Raw genomic sequence first — 9,001 nt, 5'->3', positions numbered from 1 at the left:
TTTGGCACTTTTAAAAAAATATATTTTACTTATTTGACAGAGAGAGGGAGAGAGATCACAAGTAGGCAGAGAGGCAGGCAGAGAGAGGGAGGGAAGCAGGCTCCCTGTTGAGCAGAGAACCTGATGCGGGGCTCGATCCCAGGACCCTGGGATCGTGACCTGAGCCGAAGGCAGAGGCTTAACCCACTGAGCAACCCAGGCGTTCCCCTTCAGCACTTTTTAAGATTGAACTTGGAATTGCTGAGCCTGGTCAGAGATTTTGTACAGCTGTCACAGATCAGCTGTTTGTGGTGCTCTGCTCTGAGAGTGATTTGATGGCAAAAGAGGGTGCTTATACCTTTTGTTTCTTAGGTTACTTGTGTATATAGTTACCTGCCCCTGTGTCTGACTCAGTAGGCATTTTTTTTTTTAAAGATTTTATTTATTTATTTGACAGACAGTGATCACAAGTAGGCAGAGAGGCAGGCAGAGAGAGGGGGAAGCACGCTCTCTGCCGGGCAGAGAGCCTGATTCGGGGCTTGATCCCAGCACTGGGATCAAGCCTGAGCCAAAGGCAAAGGCTTTAACTCACTGAGCCACCCAGGGGCCCCTCGGTAGGCATTTGTTAAACATGTTTTCCTTTGGGAATGATAGCTCTACTGATTCCAGGGAATTCATGAGAAATTAGAGTTAGAACAAATGCAAATTGCTATTTTGAGAGATTTGAAAGGAGGATGGAATTTATACTTACTGGTCCTATAGTCAGCACTTTCAATCGTCTTTTATCCAGTTTCCCTAAGTCCGGATAGGTAATGTCCTCATTTTATAGATGAGGATAAAATCTGGAAGCAGAGTACAATTGTGGAACAAGTTTGGCTTTTTGTAGTGAGAATCTGGTTCTAGAGGTGTTTGAGAGTAGGCAAAGTATTTTACCTTTCTTAGCTTCTGTCTCCTTTGTCAACTTTGTTAAGTGTTCAGTACCAACTTTGTAGGATTATGATGGGAGAAAATAAGCAATGACCTTTGTTGACCACACAGCATTTTAAAAACAATAAATAATGATGATGAGAGAGAATGATTTGGCCAACATAACAGAGCTTCTGTGTTGGAACCCAAGGCTACAGACCCGTCTGTCTGATTCCACAAAGCCTGTAATCTTAGTTCTCCCTGACTGAAGTGAGGAGGCAGGTTGAAAGACCAAATTTTTGATTATGATTCCATCAAAGGTACTATTTTAGAATTTGTATACAAAGATAATATCTCTGTCCTTAAGAAGCTCCAGTCAATTCAGTATTGGAGTTTAAGAAGGAATCAGGGTCGAGAGCCTGAATATGTGTCTCATCATAAACCCCAGTGTATGCTCAGTGTTGGATTGTGAAGATTAATTGGTGGGTGGGGTCTCAGAGGAGCTGTGAGAAAGGATAGATTAGATGCTGGGGTTCATTTTAGATTTCCTCTGACTCAAGATGAGGATGATGAAGCTAGATTGGGAGGGGGATTACTGTTCATTGTCATTTTGGTAATCCACTTAGTGAAATAGGCCTTTTCGATTGGAAAATCTGTAAAGGTTGAATTTAGAACATGTGTGGGGAATGGAGAGGAAAAGGAGTGGGGGCCCATTTCAGGTTGGAGGGTTTATATTATTGTAAACACTTGAGTTCAGCACCTTGGGAATTAGAGTGGGAAAAAAGTGTAGCGGGGTTTACCCAGCTCTGAGATTCGACAACCCAAGGTGCCCACTCTAGTACCTGACCTACATCTCTCAGTTGGTAAATCGGATGAGGCATAAATAGAGACCAAGAGAGGTAATTTGTTTTTGCCCTTGTTTTCAACTTGGTATAGCAGTGGCCCCCTATTTCAGATGAGACCGTTGAGGCCTTAACCTTAGGAAATGGTGAAGCACTGGAAGGGGATATCAGTTAAAGGCAGGACGGCCCTGAAAGCACTAGGAATGCACGGTTCTGGAAGGGACCCACTGGAGGCTGGCTGCTCATTACCCTCCTCACCCCAGCCTTTGGGGCGCCTCTAAGAGCAACCTTGGGTGGCCTCTGGTAAGGTGCAGTCCCCACCATCGTTCGGCCAGAGGCCACTCCCGCCGCTCCCAGCAGACCGTGCGGCAGGTCTCCAACCCAGCCAATTCGGTCCCAGGCAGGTGCCCACTGCTGGTAATGAAGGGCCAACATCCGGGCCTCCTCTAACCGACACCCAACACCGAACGCAGAGGAAGCTCGGGCTCCCGAGCAACCGCCGGCGTCGGGCGCCCAGGCCCCGCCCCCGCCCGCCCCCTCGCTGATTGGAGGGCGACGCGAGCGCTGGCGAGCGATTGGTACGCGGTGTCATAAAGGGGCGAGGCGCGGCGGCTGCCGAGTGCTGCTCGTCAGTGCCTGCCGCGGTGTCGCTCGCGGGGCCGCGCCTCTCTCTAGGCCTGTGGGCAGGCGAACGAGTGAACGAGACAGCCGGGAGGGCGCCCGGGGCTGCGGGCCGCTGCACCGGGCCGCGCTGCCGCCGCCGTCCTCCGCGGGCCGGAGAGGAGCGCCGGCCGCTTGGCGCGGGGCAGCCGGGCCCCGCCCCCTCGGCCCCGGCTGCGCTAAGACCGGCGCGGCGCTACGCCTTCCGCGAGGACGCCGCCTGCACTTTCCGCCGGACCGCCCCGCCCGGTCCGACGGGTGCTGATCTGCCCGTCGCCGATTCTGACGCGGAGCCTGAGCACTGCCCTCCAGATCGGGCCCGAGCGTGTGGGTAGCCGGAGTCTATCCCGGAGGAGCACGGGCAGCGCAGGTGACCCGGCGGGCTTCGAGCGTGTGCATTGTAGGCTCGGGTAGACGGACTTGGCTTCAAGGGTTTTCCCGGACCCGCTAGAAGATTGAGGCTAGGCGAAAGTATAGAGTACATATGCACGAAGTGGTGCACAGACTTCTGTAGCTTGTCTTTAAAACTGGAATGTTTTCACATAATTAGTAAAAACTTCATTAAAAGGCAGTGTTTTTTAATGGTTGCATAACATTCTGGGTCTCTTCATATTGGGGGAAAAGTTTAAAAGATAACTGCCCTGTGTGGCTAATATTCTTTACAACAGGATAAAGTCGATTTCTAGTGAAATTCCTTAGCGCTCTTATTGCCTTACCTGTCTTTAATTTCTCTCTCCTCTTTGTGTATTTTTAGAACTCTTGCAGAAGAAAGTAATGTTTTGGAGGAATTGATTTAGGAATTTTTAAAATCACATTTAAAAAAATTTTATTTATTTATTCGACAGAGATCACAAGTAGGCAGAGAGGCAGGCGTGGGGTGGGGTTCGAAAGGGAGCAGGCTTCCCGCTGAGCAGGGGCTCGATCCTAGGACCCTGAGAGCATGACCTGAGCCTAAGGCAGAGGCTTAACACTGAACCACCCAGACGCCCTAGGAGTGTTTTTTGATGCCATTCCTCTTAATAGCTAAGTACGTTTTTTAAATTATTGGTAAAAATTCTGGAGGTATATCTTTTCTCTACCTGCCTCTTTCTTTGCTCTTGCTTTTGTATAATTTAGCTGTTAATGTTCATGCAACATTTCCCATCCTGTCTTTGAGTCTTCATTGCCCTCGTTTTCCAGCATTATATAGGGTTCCATAATGTGCTTAGTGGAGAATGACCACGCACCACGTTCAGAAGCTGTCAGTGGGCCCGGGTTTTAATACTGACTAGGTCTTGGGCTGGCTGGAACTTTAATTTGCTCCTCTGCCATCATCTAGTCCTCCAGTCTGGCTTACCAGATTTCACAGCCTCATTTTGCCCTCTCTTACTGTTTTCTACCGAGGAGAAGTGTAATTATTTTTTAGAGGCATACATTTCAGTTTTGAATTTGGTTACCAGCCTTGCTCCTTTCTGGATTTGGAGATTACTTCATTGATTCTTGGTGCCAAACTTCTGGTGGGTGTTCCAGTGCAATTTAGCGATGCCTGCAGTTGCAGTTTTTCTTTTGGCCTGTAGTTACTTTATCCATTCTCCTTATGGGTGAAGAACTTCCAAATCTGTTACCCTCTCCCATCTCCACATGTTTATTGTATTCAGGGTATTGTTGTGGAAGAGTACTGTAGTGAAGGAAATGGTCCTTCTATCTTCTGTCTCTACATTCCTTGGACAGGCACTGGTAACCCATGCCTTTATTTCAGCATTACGGATCCCATCCCTGACTTCCATTGCTAGAGCTGCCGCTGTGTAGGTGGGATTGCTGTTGGCTGTGGGGAAACAGACACTGATAATTCTTTAGTACATTCTTATTTGATGGAGCATGATAAGTATGCTTTTAAGAATTCCACACGTTACCCAAAGTCATATTATAAAAGCAGTTTTTCAGTGAGGGGGAAAAAGAGGTTAGGGATTAGCTTCATAAAAATTCATTTTATTATAGCCATTTCAATGTTTTAAAGGTACAAAATACAAAACCTGAGCAAAACAGCTATTTATTTCGCTTATATTTAAGAGTAATGGCTTTTTACCACTATCACCAGCAGTATTACTAGCATAGTACTTTGTATTGTTATATTTACTTACTCATTGTTTTGATAACTAGTATTATAGCACTCAAAGCAGCTGTGGTGCCAGCAACAACTTTTTTTCCTGAAGTGCCTTCTCTGTAGGACCATTAGCAGTCTTTATTCTGCCATTCAATTTGCCTAATTAATCCTACTTCCAGATGATGTTATAAAAATTCACACTGTAGCAGAAATCCATGTATGTGCATGTATGTTATAAATTAGACAAACTTTGCAAAGAACTTTGGAGTGAATCGTAACAATTCTCATGGGAAAGCAATATTCCTATAAACAGATTTTTAGAGCATGACCAAATATTTCTTCATCTGTGGGACAAGGGTAATGTCATATATATTTATCACAGGTTTGTTCCAAGGACCAATTGAAGGAGTGAATATTTATTTACTGTTTTATTGAACAAACCTTTAATGAGTACTAGTATACTCAAAACACTGTGGTGGGTGATAGGGCAGAAAATCAGTTGTGGTTTCCCTCTTAAGTAGCTTACAGTTTATTTAGGAGAATAAGAAAGTCATGTAAAAAATGAAATGGATTGTAATGGGTGCAATATATGTTGGAGGAGGTCAGGGGACAAAGGAGAGTCACATAAAAGGCTTTGTGGAATAGTTGCTGTTTGAGCTGCGTCTGGAAAGATGATTAGGTGCTTGTCAGGTAGCCAGGTGTGGGGATGGCAGTGGTTAGAGTCAAGCAGGAGAAATTAGATAGAGCTGATGTATTCTGAAGCTGCAGGCACAAACCATTAGAAGACAGATGTCCCGGAGGTGTTGCAGGGTGAGATGATGTATGTGTCTAAATAAAATGAGGCTGGAAGGTGAGATGCATGACGTCAGGGAGTTTCTCAGGAGTCTGAATTTTATTCTCTAGGCAGTGAATTTAATTTTGTGATTTTATTCTACAAGCATTCTATTCTGTGGAAGACATCATAGGGCCTGGAGCTAAGAAATACATGATTAGTTCTACCTTTTAATAAGATAGGTATGCTCCATACCATATGTTGTTAGGCAAATGCCACCTAAAACTCTGAGTTACCACTACACCCCTACTAGAATGGCCAAAATCTAGAATATTGACAACATCAAATGCTGATAAGGATGTGGAACAATAAGAACTCTTACTCATTGCTGGTGTAAATGCAAAATGGTACAGCCACTTAGGAGACACTTTGGCAGTTTGTTATAAAACTAAACACGTTGTAAGATCCAGGAGTCATACTCATTGGAGTATACTCATTACTCACCCTGTTTACCCAGGGGTGTTAAAAACATGTCCACACAGGGGCGCCTGGGTGGCTCAGTGGGTTAAAGCCTCTGCCTTTGGCTCGGGTCATGATCCTGGGGTCCTGGGATCGAGCCCCGCATCGGGCTCTCTGCTCAGCGGGAAGCCTGCTTCCTCCTCTCTCTCTGCCCGCCTCTCTGTCTACTTGTGATCTCTGTCTGTCTGATAAATAAATAAAATCTTTAAAACAAAACAAAACAAAACATGTCCACACAAAAACCTTTACACAGATGTTTATAGCAGTTATATTCATAATTGCCCAAACTTGGAAGCGAGCAAGATATGTCCTTCAGTAGGTAAATGGATAAATTGTGGGACATTTAAACAATAGAATATTATTCAGTGTCAAAAAGAAATGAGCTATCAGTCCTTGAAAAGACATGGAAGAAACTTAAATGCATATTAGTAAATGAAGGCGGACAATCTAAAAAGGCTATATACCATATGATTGCAACTACATGATATTCTGAAAAAGGCAAAACTATGAGGATGGTAAAATATCAGTGATTTCCAGGGATTTGGGAGGGCAGGTGGGATGAATAGGTGAACCACAAAGGATTTTTAAGGCAGGGGGACTATTCTGTGTGATAGTGTAATGGTGGGTACATGCCAGTATATGTTTGTGAAAATCAGTAAAATATAAAACACCAAGATTAAACTATAAACTATGGGTGTTGGGTGATAATGGGGTATCACTCAGTTTCTTTAGTTGTAACAAACACACTGCTCTGGTGTAGGGTGTTGACAGAGGGGAAGGTTGTACATATGTGGGGGCAGGGAGTAATATGGGAACTCTGTAAATTTTGTTCCCAGTGTATTCTGTGAGACTCATTATTACCTTGATACCAAAACCAGACAAAGGCATATAAAGAAAACAAGATTAGTGGGTTTTTTAAAAAATTTATTTGTTTAGAGAGAAAGCACATGGGAGTGGGGAGGGGCAGAGAGAGAGGAGGGGGAGAATTTCAAGTAGACTCCCTGCTGAGTGGGGAGCCCAAAACAAGGCTTGGTCTCATGATGCTGAGATCAAGACCAAAGCTGAAATAAAGAGTCAGATGCTTAACTAACTGAGCCATCCAGGTGCCCCACCATCAGTGTTCTTTTAAACACTGTATTCATAGAATAAGAGACAAAAACCACATGATCATCCCAATAGACACTGAACAGAAAAGCATCTGACGAAGTCTAAAAAAAAAAAAAGACGCTTAAAGTACGAGTAGAAAGGAACACCCTCATTGTGATACAGATTATGTATGGAAAACCTCATAGTCCAAATCAGTACCTGGTGATGAAAGACTGAATGCTTTTCCCCTGTAGTCAGGAATAAGAGAAGAATGTCGGCTCCCACCACCAGTACTCAAACTTGTGTTGGAGATTTAGGCAGGGTAATTAAATAAGAAAAGGAAATAAAGAGCATCTTATTGGAATGTTGAAGATTGGAGATGAAGAAAAAATCTCCATTTGCAGATGACATGATCTTTGATGAAGAAAATCCTAAAGAATCCACTGAAAAACTACTAGAACTAATGGATGAATTGCAGGATTGCAGTGTACAAGATCAATATATTAAGATCAATTGTATTTCTCTACACTAGCAATGAACAAATTGAATAGCACACAATAATTTCATTTATAGCAGTATCAAAAAGAATATTCTTAAGAATACTGTTTTTAAAACAACTTGTACTCTAAAAACTATAAAACGTTGAAAGCAATTTATGAAGTTTTTTTTTTTAAAGATTTTATTTATTTGATATAGAGTGAGAGAGAGAGCACACAAGCACGGGGAGCAGCAGCAGAGGGAGAAACAGACTCCCCGCTGAGCAGGGAGCACGATGTGGGGCTTGATCCCAGGACTCCAGGATCATGACCCTAGCTGAAGGCAGACGCTTAACTGACTGAGCCACTCAGGCACCATTAAGAAGTTGTAAATAAGCTAATGGGCATTGCATGTTCATGGATTATAAAACAATATTGTCAAGATGGTAATTTTCTCCAAATTAATCTGCATACTCAACACAGTCCTTGTTCAAAAGCCCAATTGGTGGGGCGCCTGGGTGGCTCAGTGGGTTAAAGCCTCTGCCTTCGGCTCAGGTCATGATCCCAGGGTTCTGGGATTGAGCCCCGCATCGGGCTCTCTGCTCAGCGGGGAGCCTGCTTCCTCCTCTCTCTCTGCCTGCCTCTCTGCCTACTCGTGATCTCTCTCTGTCAAATAAATAAATAAAAATCTAAAAAAAAAAAAAAGAAAAGCCCAACTGGTGTTTTTGCAAAAGAGACAATCTGATCCTAAAACTCATGTGGAAATTCAAAGGACCCAGAATAACTCAAGAATCATGGAAGAGAAAAACAAATTAGAGAACTCACACTTTCTGATTTCAAAACTTACTACAAAGGTAAAAAGACGTTGTGGTACTGTTACAAGGATAGACATGTAGATCAATGTAATAGAATTGAGGGATTGGAATTAAACCCCCATATTTATGGTTGGTTGGTTTTTGACAAGGGTGCCAAGACAATTCAAAGGGAATAGAATAGTTTTTCCAACAAATGCTGCTTGGACAATTGGTTTTTTACTTAGAAAAGTATATAGCTGGACCCTGCTTTCACAACATCCACAAAATAAATTCAAAATGGATAGACCTACATTTAAGGCTAAAACTATACAATTCTTAGAAAACTATGTGCAAATAAATCTTTATTACTTTGGGTTAGGTCAAGCATTTAAAATGTGTTTCTGAAAGTACAAGCAACAAAAGAAAATCGTTGATCGTTAAATCCAAATTGGAGATCATTAAAATACAGTTTTTTACTTTGAAGAATACCATCAAGAAAGTTGAAAGGCAGCCCGTAACACTGGAGAAAATATTTGAGAATCATATATCTTTAAGAGGCTTGTATCTAAAAAAACATTAAAAATTCCTTTTACCAACTCAGTAATAAGACAACTGAAGTAAAAATAGACAAAGGATAAGAATATATTTTTCTGAATTGATATTTCTGTAAAGAAGATACACAAATAGCCAGTTGCTCAACATCATTAGTCTTTAGAGAAAGAAAATTTACAACCACATTAAAATATTACTTCACACTCTCTAGGTTGGCTTTAATCAAAAAGGAAATAAAAAGTATTGGCAAGGATGTGGAGAAATCAGCACCCTCTTTCATTGTTGGTGGGAATGTAAGATGGAATACACTTGGTAGTAACACAGATTGCTAA

At 42.8% G+C, this 9,001-nt stretch overlaps 1 protein-coding gene across 1 annotated transcript in view; it reads left to right on the top strand.

Annotated features, from left to right (window-relative positions):
• The first annotated feature begins 2,596 nt into the window (after positions 1–2,596).
• ZFAND4 (zinc finger AN1-type containing 4) overlaps positions 2,597–9,001 on the top strand; it is an 86,892-nt gene continuing 80,487 nt past the window's right edge. The window contains exon 1 of the mRNA XM_080823529.1: positions 2,597–2,757. The gene's annotated coding sequence lies outside the window, so the exon portion shown is untranslated. The remainder of the gene's footprint in view (positions 2,758–9,001) is intronic.

Source organism: Martes martes (genome assembly GCF_963455335.1).
Source record: "Martes martes genome assembly, chromosome: 14".
Taxonomy (NCBI): Eukaryota; Metazoa; Chordata; class Mammalia; order Carnivora; family Mustelidae; genus Martes; species Martes martes.
Note: the sequence above shows the minus strand (reverse complement) of the source record. Positions and strands in the feature narration are given on the sequence as shown.